Genomic DNA, 14,646 nt, shown 5'->3' with positions numbered 1-14,646 from the left:
GCTCTGGCTGAGTTGAAAGAACTCAAGGACAAGTTGAAAGATCTTCATGATAAGAATTTTATCCATCCTAGTGTCTTTCTGTGGGCTGCTCTTGTACTTTTTATATGTAAGAAGGATGGTTCCCTTCAAATATGTATAGACTATATTGGCAGTTGAATAAGGTGATAGAGAAGAATAAGTATTTTTTTTCCTAGGGTTGAGGACCTATTTGACCAACATTAGGGTGCTAAGTACTTTTCTAAGATTCATCTTCGGTTAGGTTATCATCAGTTGAAGATTAGGTATGTGGATGTCCCTAAGAATGTTTTCGGTACTCAGTATGGCCACAATGAGTTCTTGTTCATGTCTTTTAGATTGACTAATATCCCGACAACATTTATGGATCTTATGAACTAGGTATTCCATCAGTTTCTATACTTATTCATCATTATATTTATTGATGACGTTTTGGTATACTCAAAGAGTAAGCAGGATCATGCCAATAACCTCAATATAGTGTTGCAGATTCTTAAGGATCAATGTTTGTGTGTTAAGTTTATGAAGTTTGAGTTCTAGTTGAATGTTGTTACTTTTCTGGGTAGTGTTATTTCTAGAGAGGGAATCATGGTGAATCCATAAAAAGTTGAGGTGGTTAAGAAGTGGCTTAGGCACATCACTCCAATTGACACTACCAGAAATTGGACCTATGACAACGAACTTCTTAGCGATAGTTACAAATTCGTCGCTATAGATATTCTATTGCAACACTTTTAACAATTGCCAAAAATAATAGTTCTATTAGCACTTTGACCATTGTTAATAAAAATAAACTGTTGCAATAGATGTATATAGGAACGCTTTTTTAAATCGTGGCCATGAAAACATCTATGGCAACACTTAATGGGAAAAATTATCTATTGCATCACTTATTATTAATTCTATCACCAATATTTCACATAATACCGCCAAAACAAATTATTTTTCTTTCTTTCTTTCTTTCTCAAAACCCTAATTACCTCTTTCTCTTCGTCTTTCTTTCTCATAAAAATTGATAACCCATTTCTTCGGTTAATCGACAACCATTTCTCAGATAATCCACTTCTTAGCCAACAAATCACCAGAAGAGTTTTCAACTGTCATTCAAAGTAGCAGACTATCCACTGCACAATTGTATTCACATGGCCTCTCACAACTGTCTAAGGACTTTTTCACGTAAGTTAAAAATGCATCTCTTTTGTTTTATCACTTTGATTATATTAGGAATAGTCTGCCCCAAAATCTACTTTATCTAAACAAATTTTAGGATGAGATGCCCAAATGCTTCGCCATTTCTCAGATAAATGATAAATTGATAACCCATTTCTCAAGTTCATCCACAATCGTTTCTCATATAATTAATTTTCAAAGATTTTGTATAGAAAATGTTACTCACGGGGGCAAATTGAATTTTGGGGGTGTAATTGGAAATCAGAGATTAAAGAAATCGAAGCTTGAAGGGATACTCCTGAGGCTGGCGATGAAGCTTTTTAAATGATTGCATCTTGTTCTTTTTCTTAATTTTCTTGTCATTTTTTATTTACTAATCTGAAAAAAAAGAAGAAGAAATAAGTCAATTTTTAAAGTGTTTGTGTAGAAAGTGAGGGCAAAATTGAATATTTTTTTGTTGAATGGAAAACTCAAACGAGGTCACAATTTCAACACGATTGCCTGAAGTGAAGGAGGAGTAACTGAAAAGAAGCTGCAACTAGTGTCAAATGTTAGTGGAGTATTCTCTCCTGGTGTTCTTACTGCATTAGTTGGCTCGAGTGGAGTAGGAAAAACCACATTGATGGATTGCCTAGCTGGAAGGAAAACTTCAGGATCTATAGAGGGTGACATTAAAATATAAGGATACCCAATAAAACAAGAGACTTTTTCTAGAGTTTAAAGATATGTTGAACAAAATGATATACATTCTCCTTAAGTCACAGTTTTTAAATACTTGTGGTTTTCTTCTTATCTGCGTCTTCCAAAAAAAGTGAATAAGGAACAAAGGGAGGGAGTTGCAGCCTCCTTCCAGTTTTACTTTTTTATCTTTTGAACATCTATAGATTCTGATTGGTCTTCTGGTTAAAATGCTAGAACCCATTTGACTTTCTTATTCTGCAAGAGTTTGTGAAAGAGGTAATTTGTTTGGTGAAACTTGAATCTCTAAACAACTCTTTGGTAGGCATGCTTGGAATTTCTGGCTTATCAATGAAATAAAGAAAGCGCTTGACAATTATTGTAGAACTTGTATCAAAATCTTTGATAAGTTTCATGGATGATCCTATATTTGGGCTTGATGCACGAGAAACAGCTATTGTAATGCGAACCGTTCGTAATAATGTAGACTCTGGTAGAAATGTTGTTTGCACAATCTATCATCCAAGTAATGAAATATTTGAAGCATTTGACGAGGTATGCAATCAAGGAATTTCTATAATAGATAAGTTACATGAATGGCCCGAACTTCCAGTAATGTATACTACAACATGTAGCTGCTTCTTATGAAATAAGGTGGACAAGTTATATATGGGGGTAATCTTGGTGAGAAGTCACAAACTATGATTGACTACTTTTAGGTATGTGCTTGTGCCACCACCATTCATTTAGTACAGTTTATTGAGTTGTGCTCAATTTTCAAGAGATATAAAGTGTCTTGTACAACTTTCAAAGTGAGAGAATGATTATTCTAGCCTTTTTGTTGGTGCAGAGGTATGGGGTGCCTCAGTGATGTTTATCTGCATTCCACTACTTCACCCTTGTTTTTAATCTTCAATTAGTTAATATAAATTTAATTACATAAGAGATTTCCATTGTGGTCTCTGTATATAGATTGTTCATTTGTTGATACGGTTGAAATCTGATTGTACTTTTTAAGGAAAGAGTTAGAATTTTCCTTATTGAAGAATATAATTCAATTAAATAACATGTAGTTCCTATATTTTTGTGCTATTGTTCATGCTGCACATGTTTGTAAATTTATTTATTGAGTATTCCTGGGATACCGCCAATTCCTTGTGGTTATAACCCTACAACCTGGATGCTTGAGATAAGTACGCTAGCTGCTGAAGAAAGGATAGGAGAAGATTTGGCAGTAATATGCAGTAATATACATAAATTCTGAAAAGATTAGGTGATCTTAATAATTGTCCTCATTACCTGAAATGTACTATTTATTTCTCTCTTTATTTTTCCTTTATAGATAATTTTTTAGAACTTGTATCTTCTTCTAAAATTAGGGAACGAGATGCCTCAATTAAGCAACTGAGTGTCCCGCGTGAGAACTCTGAACCTCTAAAGTTCACCCCCCACGTAGAGTCAAGGTGTAGTTTCTCAGCTTTAGATCTGTCTCTAGAAATAATATCTTGTGTATTGCAGATGTCTGTCCTATAATTCTGTCAGATTGTTCTTCGCAACGTTGAGTGCAGTGATTCTTGGCTTTATATTTTGGGATGTCGGTTCAAAAAGGTAACTTTTCTCTTATGATATATCTAGTGCAGACTATTGGATAATTCTTTCTGTCTCTACAAAGCAGCATGGTTGGTAGCGTGTTATTTCCAATGTGGTTGTAGAACAACTTCCCCTACATACTATTTATTGGGGATTCTTCAAGAAGAATAAATAAAATCAATAGAAGATTGTTGTTCTTTTTCTTTCTATTCATGATATATAAGTAACTTCGATAGACCAAATGGTTGGATTGCCATATTCAAAGAGCAGTTGAAAAATAACAGTGGGAGAAAATAAGCAATTAAACTAGCAATTTGAACTTTCTAATGCTTCATTAAACCATAGGACTTAGTCGTTCAGCAATGATTGAATGTGGAGATTTCATTTCAAGAAAATGCATATGTGACCTATGTAGTTGTGGAAAAACAAATTCACATATTTGTACTTACTTTAGGAAATCCATTATATGAGTAGATCTAATATTATATAATCCATTGTCTATGTTCAGTTATATTTTTATGAGGTGTAGGACTTATCCTCTTGCTCTCTTGGAATCATCGCGTGAATATTTTATAATTTTAGACATTTCAGTCACCATGACAAACATAAAGAACAAAATAAGTTATTGAAGAAAACATTTGAGGAACATCAATCAATTGTGAGGTCCACTATTTATAGAGGATGAAAAAATTGGACATTTGATGCTATTGGACATTCAAGTGGTGACTAGAAACTTTTGAGTTACCAAAATTTCTCCCCAGATAGATTTCATTAAAGTGATTGGACCATGAGGGGTAGATCTGAAAGGGTGCCAATTACTAACAAATCACATAAAACACCCAACCTTCCAGTGAACCTACCTATCTGCAAAATACGGCAGCCTATAGTTATATATGAGAAACAATAGTATGGTTAGATATGAAGTCAACTTAAGCATAGACTACTTCAATTCTAATATGCATCCTTGCTCCACTTTGTTGAAAAGATTAGAATTGAGTTTGAAGGAGTTTGGGAGCATTTTTTATGAATTTACCCTACAATTATTAAAACCTCAAGGTGGAAATATATCTTGGCACATAGCTAAACCTTCTATTTCAAAGTGGTAGCGTCATAAATATTTTTCTACTATAGTATAGCCCTGTTTATCCCTATTAAGGGTATAAGATCAATTAATCATATTAATAAAATGTTTCATGCTTGTAAATTCCAGGATCAACTCCACAAATTTCTTCTAACCCTGAGGATAGAAAATTGGAGAAGCTCTCACTATATTACTTTTGAAATTTTTTCATTCACTCTCTTATTTGGGGTTCAAGGGGGTAAACATCATTAGTTCTAATTGGTTCTTCAAAGAAAAACATATGCAATGCACTCATAAAGAAAATGTGAAAGTAGTGAGATCAGGCAAGATAGTTTAAGGTGGATTGTGGAGCTAACATGACCTAATCTTACATTTTGAGTAGGTGAGTCTGAATGAATAAGATATATGAGTTTTATCTATAATGTTTATAATTTTCTTCCCTAGATTTCTTTATTATGGATTGCCCTTTTGTATACTATATAAGTTGGCATGCCATCTTTTATTTATAAGGTTCTAGTATGCAGACTTGGATTAAATATTAGGGTCTTTGTTGTATCAATTTACTAATCAGTTCTGTAATTATTAACTGTGGTGGTACACTTGAAATGATTCCACAGGGGCTCAACTCAACTCAAAATTTGTTCGTCGTTATGGGTGCGTTTAATGCTTCATGCATATTCCTGGGGGTCAATAATTCTTCTTCAGTACAGCTAATAGCTTCCACTGAGAGAAAAGTTTTCTACAGGGTGAAGGCTGCCGGAATGTTCTCCGCCTTGCCATATACAGCAGCCTAGGTTAGCACATTGGTAGAGTGCATCTTAATTGCTTCGAACTGCAACAGATATATATAATAGTATTTTAGTATTTTTTTTTGAATTACTCTGCTTTTAGAAAAAGATGACATGATTGATTACTAATATCAGTGAACTTCTTCTCTTTTGACAAACAAGGGTTAGTCGAAATTCCATACACTATCATGCAAACATTAATATATGGAATCATTGCATATTTGATGATCAACTTTGAAAGGACAGCTGGTATAAACTAAGGACAATTTTTTCATGATCAACTCCATACTGTATTTGCTATTGTCTATCCTTAGCTCTTCAACTAATGGAATGAGCTGCCTATTTTGGTTGGTTTTTCTAGAAACCATTCTGCTGAGTGTTCTCCCCAAAGGATGATGTACACATACTTTTCTATGGAAGAGTATTTGTGCAACATGAATATAAAAGACCATCGTGACATATATCATTTTCTGAGGGAACCTTAGCAGCTTAGTTCGAATAACTGAACTTTGTACTATGTAAAAACTTAACTAATTATTTAGTTACTTAATTAATATTTTGCTTTTTGATTTAGATTACTAATTTAATTTGTTCCATATTTTGGATTATATTATTATTAATTAATGATTTTTTGTGATGTATATATAATTGTTTATTATATAATTTATTATGTATGTAAATACTAATTTACAATACGGGTGACTATATATTTTATATAAATTGTTTCAATTGATATTTGAACTTGTTACAACATGTGGCATCAATCATTGCAATAGATCAATAAATCGTTGTGATAGTATTAGAAATTTTGGCAATAGGTAGTCAAAAATCATTGCAAAACGCCAACAAAACAATTGCAATAGGTAGTCAAAAATGTTGTGATAGAATAATAAACCGTAGTAATAGGCTTTAAAAATAGTAGTAATATATTGGAAAAAAACGTTGCAATAGAATTATAAAACTATCGCAATAACTTCTATTGCAACAGTTTAATATCATTGCAGCAGAATCTATTAATACAATTATGAACCTATGTTATAGGTGAAAAGAGGTATCCTAGTAAGTGAAAAAATAACCATTGTTGCAGGTTGGTCTATGGTGATGTTTCTACAACCGTCACATAAACCATTGCTCTAGCTCTATTGCAATGCTCACATATAGGACAGTTGTGTTACCATTGTAGTTGAGCTATAGTAATGGTTTTTATACATATTGCAACAATTTTTGAACCATCGCCATAGGGATAATTTCTAATAGTGTGATAATTTCTCCTTGATTAGGGCTTCGTTGACTAAGTTGACTTAGAAAAGGGTGAGCTTTCTAAGATTTGATGCTTGTCATGGTAGTTTTGAGAAGTTGAAGGAAAAGTTGACTTTGGCTCTTATTTTAATCCTACCCGAGGGTACTAATGGTTTTATTGCTTATTATGATACATCCCGTATGGGATTGGGTTGTGGGTTGATGCAGTGTGGTAAGGCTGTGGCATATGCATCTGAGGTAGCTTAAGGTGCATAAGAATAATTATCCAACTTGTGATTTGGAGTTGCTGGTTGTGGTCTTTGCTTTGATGATTTGGCGCCACTACTTTTATGGAGTTCATGTTGACATATATTCAGACTATAAGAGTTTGCAGTATATGTTCACCCAGAATGAGTTGAATCTCAAGCAAAGAAAATGGCTTTAGTTACTCAAAGATTATGAAATGAGTCTTCATTATCACCCTGGTAAAGATAACATAATTGTTGATGCGCTTAGAAAGTTGTCAATGGGTAGCTTTTCACATGTGGAGGAAGAAAAACAAGGGTAGGTGAATGATATTCATCGTTTAGCTATTCATGGAGTTCCTCTTTTAGACTCCGAGCATGAGGGTGTGATTGTTCAAGATGTGGTGAAGTTATCAATTGGTGTTAAGGTGATGTAGAAGTAAGCTCAGGATCCTATCTTGATGCAGGTTAAGGATAATGTGGGTCAGTAGAAGGTCATGGATTTTGAGATTGGTGGTGATGGTATCTAGAGGTACCAAGGTAGATTGTGTGTTCCTGATATTGATGGGCTGCGGGAAAGAATCTTGACTGAGGATGATGAGTTGAAGTACATGGTTCATCTTGGTTCAATAAAGATATCCCATAATTTGAAAGTGATCTATTGGCGGGATAACATGAAGAGAGATGTGGCCAAGTGGATGATTTTCTAGCAAGTGAAGGTGGAACACTCGAAGCCTTGTGGTCTATCTTAGGATATTGAGTTGCCCGTGTAGATGTGTGAAGTGATTAATATGGACTTTGTTGCTAGTCTTCTATTGTCTTGAAGTTAGATTGATTGATTTGGATCATCGTTGATAGGATGGCTAAGTTTGCTCAGTTCTTTCCAGTGAGGATTAATTATTCTACGGAAGACTATGCTAAACTTTTCATTTAGGAGATCATTAAGTTGTATGGTACATCTACGTATATTATATCTAATTGAGGTATGCAGTTCTCATCACACTTTTGGCATTTTTTTGGATAGGGAACTAAGGTGAACCTTAGTACCGCTTTCCACCCTCATATGGATGGATAAGTGGAGAGGACCATTAAGACTTTGAAAGATATGCTAAGGGCATGTGTGATCGACTTTGGTTGTAGTTGGATTTATCATATGCCTCTCTTAGAGTTTTCATATAATAACAGCTATCACTCGAGTATTTAGATGGCCTTGTTTGAGGATTTGTATGGTAGGAGGTGTAGGTCTCCTATTGGGTGGTTAAAAGTTTGTGACTAAATTGTTTGACCTTGATTTGGTTTACCAAGCTATGGAGAAGTTGAAGGTGATTCGATATAGGCTTATGGCTGCCCAAAGCCGCAAAAAGTCATATACAGATGTGGGGCAAAGGAAGTTGGAATTTTATATTGGTGATTGGGTATTCTTGAAGGTGTCTCCCGTAAAAGGGGTGATGAGGTTTGGAAAGAAAGGGAAGCTCAGCCCCCGTCAAGCCATTCCTCAGTGATTGCCCGAGGAACAATTGACTTGAATGACGTTTTTACATAATTAATATCCAAAAAAAAATCATTGATACTCTCGGCCATGCTAGAAAAGCCCTTCCCCATTTGACTGGAACTTATAAGACTCACTTCTGTGACATCCTTTAAAAGTTTTAGAATAAGTGGTTGCAGAAAATTTTTGATTTTCATTAAAAGTTTTCATGCAACAGCTTAACCAAACAGACCCTTAAGGCTCAGATAAGTACAATCGGGGTAAAGGAAATGATACATCCTCCATGGCTGCTGACCTTAGTTGCATTATAGCTCATTCAAGTCGTTAATATGATATCAGTAACTGTAAACTAACTTTATATCCAAGAAATAATTCATTATTTAAACACTTAAGGAAAAATCAATATTTTTGCCACTCTATGAACACCATTTAAAATAAATAGACTCCAAAATTGCTTATGAATCTACTACAAGAGTTTCAAATACATCACAGGTCAATGAAGATTTAGCTCATTTTCAAGAAATTATAGGTATTGTGAAATGATGGATATGAATGTCAAGGTGTTGTATATATATTACTTATTGTTACCAAAATATAATGTTACTTTCTTCTTCTTGTCCAATCTGCTGCCTATTCTTTCTTTCTTGTTGTTGATTGTTCATTCCGATTTTTACTTCTTTGAATTGGAACATTTTTCTTTTAAACTTTAGTGAGTTACCATGCCAAACTATTGGAGCACTTATTAGTTTGATGAATATACTAATCTTACTAATCTTAATCTATGAATGTTGTCCATCTGAAAACCACACCTGTTACTTCAACATCATATAAGTTATCATGCCAACTCTTTCATTTTCTTTTGGCATTATTGTATATAAAAACTGCTCTTAGTAGGCACCTATGAACAACTTCATAAAAGGCTTCTGGCATAGAACATGGGTCTACTGAACCGTTGCAGAGCTAGTGTGCATGTTATGTGTTCACTCGAATCTAGTAATATTGGTTCAAATTCTGTATTTGCCTTAAAAATTCATTGAATATGTATAAATTATTACTTTAGAACCTAGTTAAGTCTGAATTCATAGGTTTTAAATTCTGAACCATCCTAAAAAATAATGTGAGTGACTCGATTTTGACGAAGTTGCTCAATGATAATTCAGTCAAATTCTGAGTTTAAAAAATTTGCTTATAGGACATTGACTCAATAAAGTGGGATGTATAACTTCATACATTTGTTGATACCTATAGTCATGTAGAGATACAAAGTAGGGAAAATCTACCAAGTATTACAACTTATATACTAAAAATCATGTAAAAAATGCTCATATTTAGTATCTCTTAAAAAGAGTCTTTTTGTTTTTCAAAAATTGGAGATAGATAGAGGTTAGATTGATGGATAGCCACTGTTTTTATTCATTTAACAAACATAAATATCTCCAATAAAAATCATGACTAACAAAATTTGAGGAAGACGTAACATCAAACAGTCAGAAAACTCTAAATCAATTAATAAAACACAAAAGCATACCAATTATAGAAGAGAATTAATAAATGGCAAGCACGATTGCAGGAGAGAGGGCGCAGAAGGCTAAGCACAGAAATGACAAAATTAGAACAACAAAAAAACAATGAACTAAAAATCATCATCATAAATAGGAGAATAAGAAAGTTTTTTTAGGCACAAGCTACACAAAGAACAAACTAAATTCCCAACTCAAACAAATCATATAATTAAATCCAACAAAGAAGCACAAATAAGAGCATATTCAATCTATAAATTACAGTATATAAACAAATAGTTTTTGGCAGAAACCTACAACCTAAACAAAAATAAAACAACTTAAGTATTCCCTTTTCTATATAACTATCCACATATGCCCAAGAAATGTATCTTTGAAGAGAGCAAAGAAGTAAAAAATGAAAAGAAAAATACAAGATGACATTAATTGATAGTGATTTTCCAACCGTTCATACTAATAGTCCACCCAAAGCACATGAAAAATTAAAATTTGAATCAATAAAACTCACCTTCGCAAAATTCTGTAGCTAAAAAGGAGAAAAAAACCTCTAAATTCAGTTGAAATGTAGAGTTATATGTCATACAACACAAAGAGGAAACAAAATTAGAAACATATACAACAGTTCCAATGGAATGAAAAGACAATTTCAACGGACCGATTTATGTGAGAAGAATTTTGTGAGAAGAGGCAACATAAACAATAGGCAAGAGAATACAAGTGGCGGTGTATACAATAACAAATAATTCATGAAATGACTTATTTTTCCTTGGAAACAGGCATGTCGACCTTCACCTGCTTTCAAGGCTCTTCTATATATTAGAGAAATCCAGAGAGTAATATTTTTTTAATTTAATCCTCGATTAGTTGACCCAAATATATGATGAATATTTATTTATGTGATTATTTTTCCATTACAATACATACACACACATATATATATATATATATATATGGAGACATTTAGAATTTCTGAGTGACATATATTTTTTTTGATAACCTACCAATTTTGTGATTTCTGTTAATATATTATCATCTAAAATGGATTAAAAATGAGTGATATAAAATTTTATAGTTTCATTAATAGTGGAGTATTATAATTGCTATTTTACTAATTCTTGGTAATTTATTAATTCCATAAATCTTCTTTTAGCGGATTTGTCTTTTACACGAATTGTGGCGTAAGTTCTAACATTGAATGGTATAGTCATTCTAATTGCCTCGTTCTTTGTATTTCAAAAATGGATGAATAGGAACAAACTTTAATTACTCCAAGTGGGAGTTTTGGAGGTCATGTAAAGAGACAAAGTTGAAAAACACATCGTTGATTGTCATGTTTTAAAGGTTGTGAGATCATTTGAAATATTGTTCCAAGAGCAAAGAAAAAATTATTATAGATTGAGAGGGATATACACAGGTAAATTGAGAAGAAACTAAGATAGTTCAAATATTTTAAAATGTCCCCTAGTATCTGGGGTACTAATTTTATTAATCTTTTTGAACAAAAACGTGTAGAACTGGCAAACTCTATTAAATTTACTGATTAGGATGCTTTAGCTATTTTAGTAGATTCGCTTTGTGATCCTTGAGGCAAGAGACTAATTGATGTTTATCATGAGTTTTAGCCCAACCAAACTTTTAGGGTGTACATACGTTGTTTGAAAGTTACGTGGGTGTATTTTCATGTTTGAAATCACTTGTAAAATGAAGTTGTTTATTAACATTATTAAGTAGATTAAGTTGTTTATCTCTTTTAACATAATTCAATTTATTTACATAAATGTACTAAAACTTAAATGAAAGCTATCTTTAATATACAAGTTAAGAAATTAACTTCTATATTTGGTCAAAAGTTTAGTTCGAATATGATGATTGGATACTTACGTGTCTTTTTAATTTTACACTAAACATAAAACCTTTGAGAGAATTAATTTTCTTAAATGTATATGTAGTATGCGTAATTGATAAATGTACTTGTGTGATTGTCTCTCATTTAAAAAAACGTCATAGAAAGCATTATTGCTGATTTGGTTAAAGGTGAAAAAGTAAATGGTGATAATTACGACATCTTGATTCCTAAAATGTGGTATGTATTAGAAACTCAAAATGCTCTTGAAGGTATTAGAAGGTAGCATTAAAGAATTGAATTTTATCCTATGTGTCTAAAAGAGTTTAGTTCCCACTATAATTAATTCATCTAATATTTTTGGTCCAATGAATATTAGGTCAAGGTCTGGTGCTTTATATGTCATTATATTTATTGAAGATTTCACGTTCTTTGGTTATGTATATCTTTTTCTCATAAATCTAATGCACTTGAATGCTTTAATAGACACTTGAATGAAGATGAGAATCAATTAGATAAGAGTATAATCACTTTAAGAATTGATAGAGTTCATGAATATTTTTCAAAATATTTTAAACAAGTGTGTACTGAAAAAAAATTATTAGACAATTAACTATTCCTTATAAACCTCAACTAAATGGTGCAGTTGAGATAAGGAATAAAACATTATTGGATATGATAAAGTCTTTGATGGCATAGAAAATTTATAAATCTCTTTCATGAAGGATGCATTATTGATAGCAACCAACATATTTAATAAAGTGATGTCTAAATAAGAGTCTTCTACTCATTATGAACTATGGACGGGCCATAAACCAAACCTTAATGGTTTATGACCTCAGGTTCTGTTGTATATATTAAAGATCATCTCGATGAGTTTGGTAAAATAAGTCTAGAGAAAAAGAAATATATCTTTATAAGAATACTCAAAATTCTACAAAACGTATATTTTTATTGGTGAATTAAAGAATGGAAATACTACTAAAATCCAATCACGAGATGACACATTTCTTGAAAATGATTCGCAAAAAGGGTTGAAGAAAGAATAGTGAGACTCTTTACAAAATATCAAATTTAGATGATTAACCTGTGTTGTTAGATATGATTGATAATTCAATATACCAATAAATAGTTATTGATCCAACTTGGATTTTTGAATCCCAAGATCCTATAGAGGAATATGAATATCAATTGCATAAGAGTACAAGAATAGGTTTACTTAAACAATCTTATGAAATTACAGATTATGTTTTCTTAGTATCTCTATAGAATTGGATGAACCTAATTTAGTGTCTAGGGCTTTATCGATCCCTTAAAAAGATGAATGGATAAAGTTATGAAAGAAGAATTAGAGTCCATTAAAATTAATAAAATCGGGTATTTATTTTACCTTCCTTCTGGGCATAGAGTTATTGGAAATAAATGGATTCTGAAAGCTACTGAAAATCAGATGGGTTAGCAAAAAGACACAAAGTAGTGGTCACGAAATACATACTCAAGAAGCTGGAATATATTATGAGAAAACTATTCACCAGGTGGGAAGTTCATCTATATTCGCTTACTCTGGGCTATTTTGTTGCATATTTGTATATAGAATTAAACAAAATAGACATGAAGACAACTTTTCTTAAAGGACTAAATGAGGAAATATACATAGAACAATCTGTAAGTTTTGTTGTTAATGGCCAAGAAAAGAAGGTTTGTAACTTGAATAAATCAATAAATGGCACAAAGAAGTCTTCAAGGCTGTGGTACCTATGATTTCATAAGAAAGTGATTTAATCTTAAGTGATGAAGAATATTGCATCTATGTGAAGAACTCTGATGAAATGTTCACGATTCTTTTCCTATAATTGGATGATGCTTTATTAGTTGGAAATAGTTTGAAGTTTGTGAAAATTGTTAAGTCTTGGATTTTAATCTAATTTAACATGACATGACTGGCATAGGTGAAGCAAACTATATTTTGAGTGTTAAGGTTCAAAGAGATCATTCCAAGAAAATTTTGAGTCTATCTCAAGAAATATACATAAAGAAAATTTTTCAACGTTTTTGAATGAGTAATTTCAAATGTATCGATACTTTAATAGAAAAAGGTGAAACTTTAAGCCTTGAAATGTGTCAAATTTCATAAAAAGAAAAGAAAGACATGTCTTGATTTTGATATTCTAGTGCAATTGGGAGATTTATGTACAATATACTATGTACTTACTCAGTCATTTGTTTTGTCGTAGGTCTATATAACAGCTATTCGAATCCTAGAAGAGATCATTATAAAGTTATAAAGAGAATTTTGTAATACCTAAATAAAACTACCAATATTAATTATGCTATAGTGGATATGATTTTATAAGAGGTAATATAGATGTTGATTAGGTTGGTGATCGATATTATAGAAAATCAACCTCCGATTATACATTCTTACAAAATAGTGGTGCAAATTCATGGAAAATTAAGAATCAAGCTTGCACATCCTTGTCAACCATGGAATCTAAATTCTTGGCTTATGTATCAAGAAGACAAGAAGTTGTTTGATTTGAGAGATTCTTTGAGCACTTGAACATTGCAAAGAATTTTAAGAGTCCTATGATTTTATGTTATGAGAGTCAAGCGACTATAGTATATATGAAGGATCCTAATTATCACAGTAAAATAAAAATCATTGAAATTAAGTATAACTTTATTAGAGAAATAGTAGCAGGTGGTGAAATAAATTTACATTAAATTTATACATGAGAAATGATAGCTAATATTTTTAAGAAAGTGATATCTAGAGACATCTTTGAGAAACATGCTATTGATCTAAGTTTGCATAGGATATGATTATATTTTTGTGTTATAAGATGACTTGATTGTTAAAATATTCTCATCAATATATGAATATTGAATTTATGTTCATATCTCATATGCAGGTGAGAATATGTTTACTGATAAAGTGTATTGAATAAGTTGTTATATTTCCTCCCTTATATGAGCAATTACCTCATA

General features: G+C 32.0%; 1 long non-coding RNA gene across 2 annotated transcripts; it reads left to right on the top strand.

Moving 5' to 3' along the window:
• The first annotated feature begins 862 nt into the window (after positions 1 to 862).
• LOC107838943 lies at positions 863 to 5,904 on the top strand. 2 transcript variants are annotated; one of them, XR_001664914.2, is made up of 4 exons: positions 879 to 1,191; positions 3,382 to 3,471; positions 5,152 to 5,328; positions 5,485 to 5,904. It is a non-coding gene; the product is annotated as an uncharacterized LOC107838943 (long non-coding RNA). The 2 variants fall into 2 exon arrangements; XR_001664913.2 differs by having other exon boundaries at positions 863 to 1,191; positions 5,152 to 5,904.
• The last annotated feature ends 8,742 nt before the right edge of the window (positions 5,905 to 14,646 follow it).

Source organism: Capsicum annuum, chromosome 8, assembly GCF_002878395.1.
Source record: "Capsicum annuum cultivar UCD-10X-F1 chromosome 8, UCD10Xv1.1, whole genome shotgun sequence".
NCBI lineage: Eukaryota > Viridiplantae > Streptophyta > Magnoliopsida > Solanales > Solanaceae > Capsicum > Capsicum annuum.
Note: the sequence above shows the minus strand (reverse complement) of the source record. Positions and strands in the feature narration are given on the sequence as shown.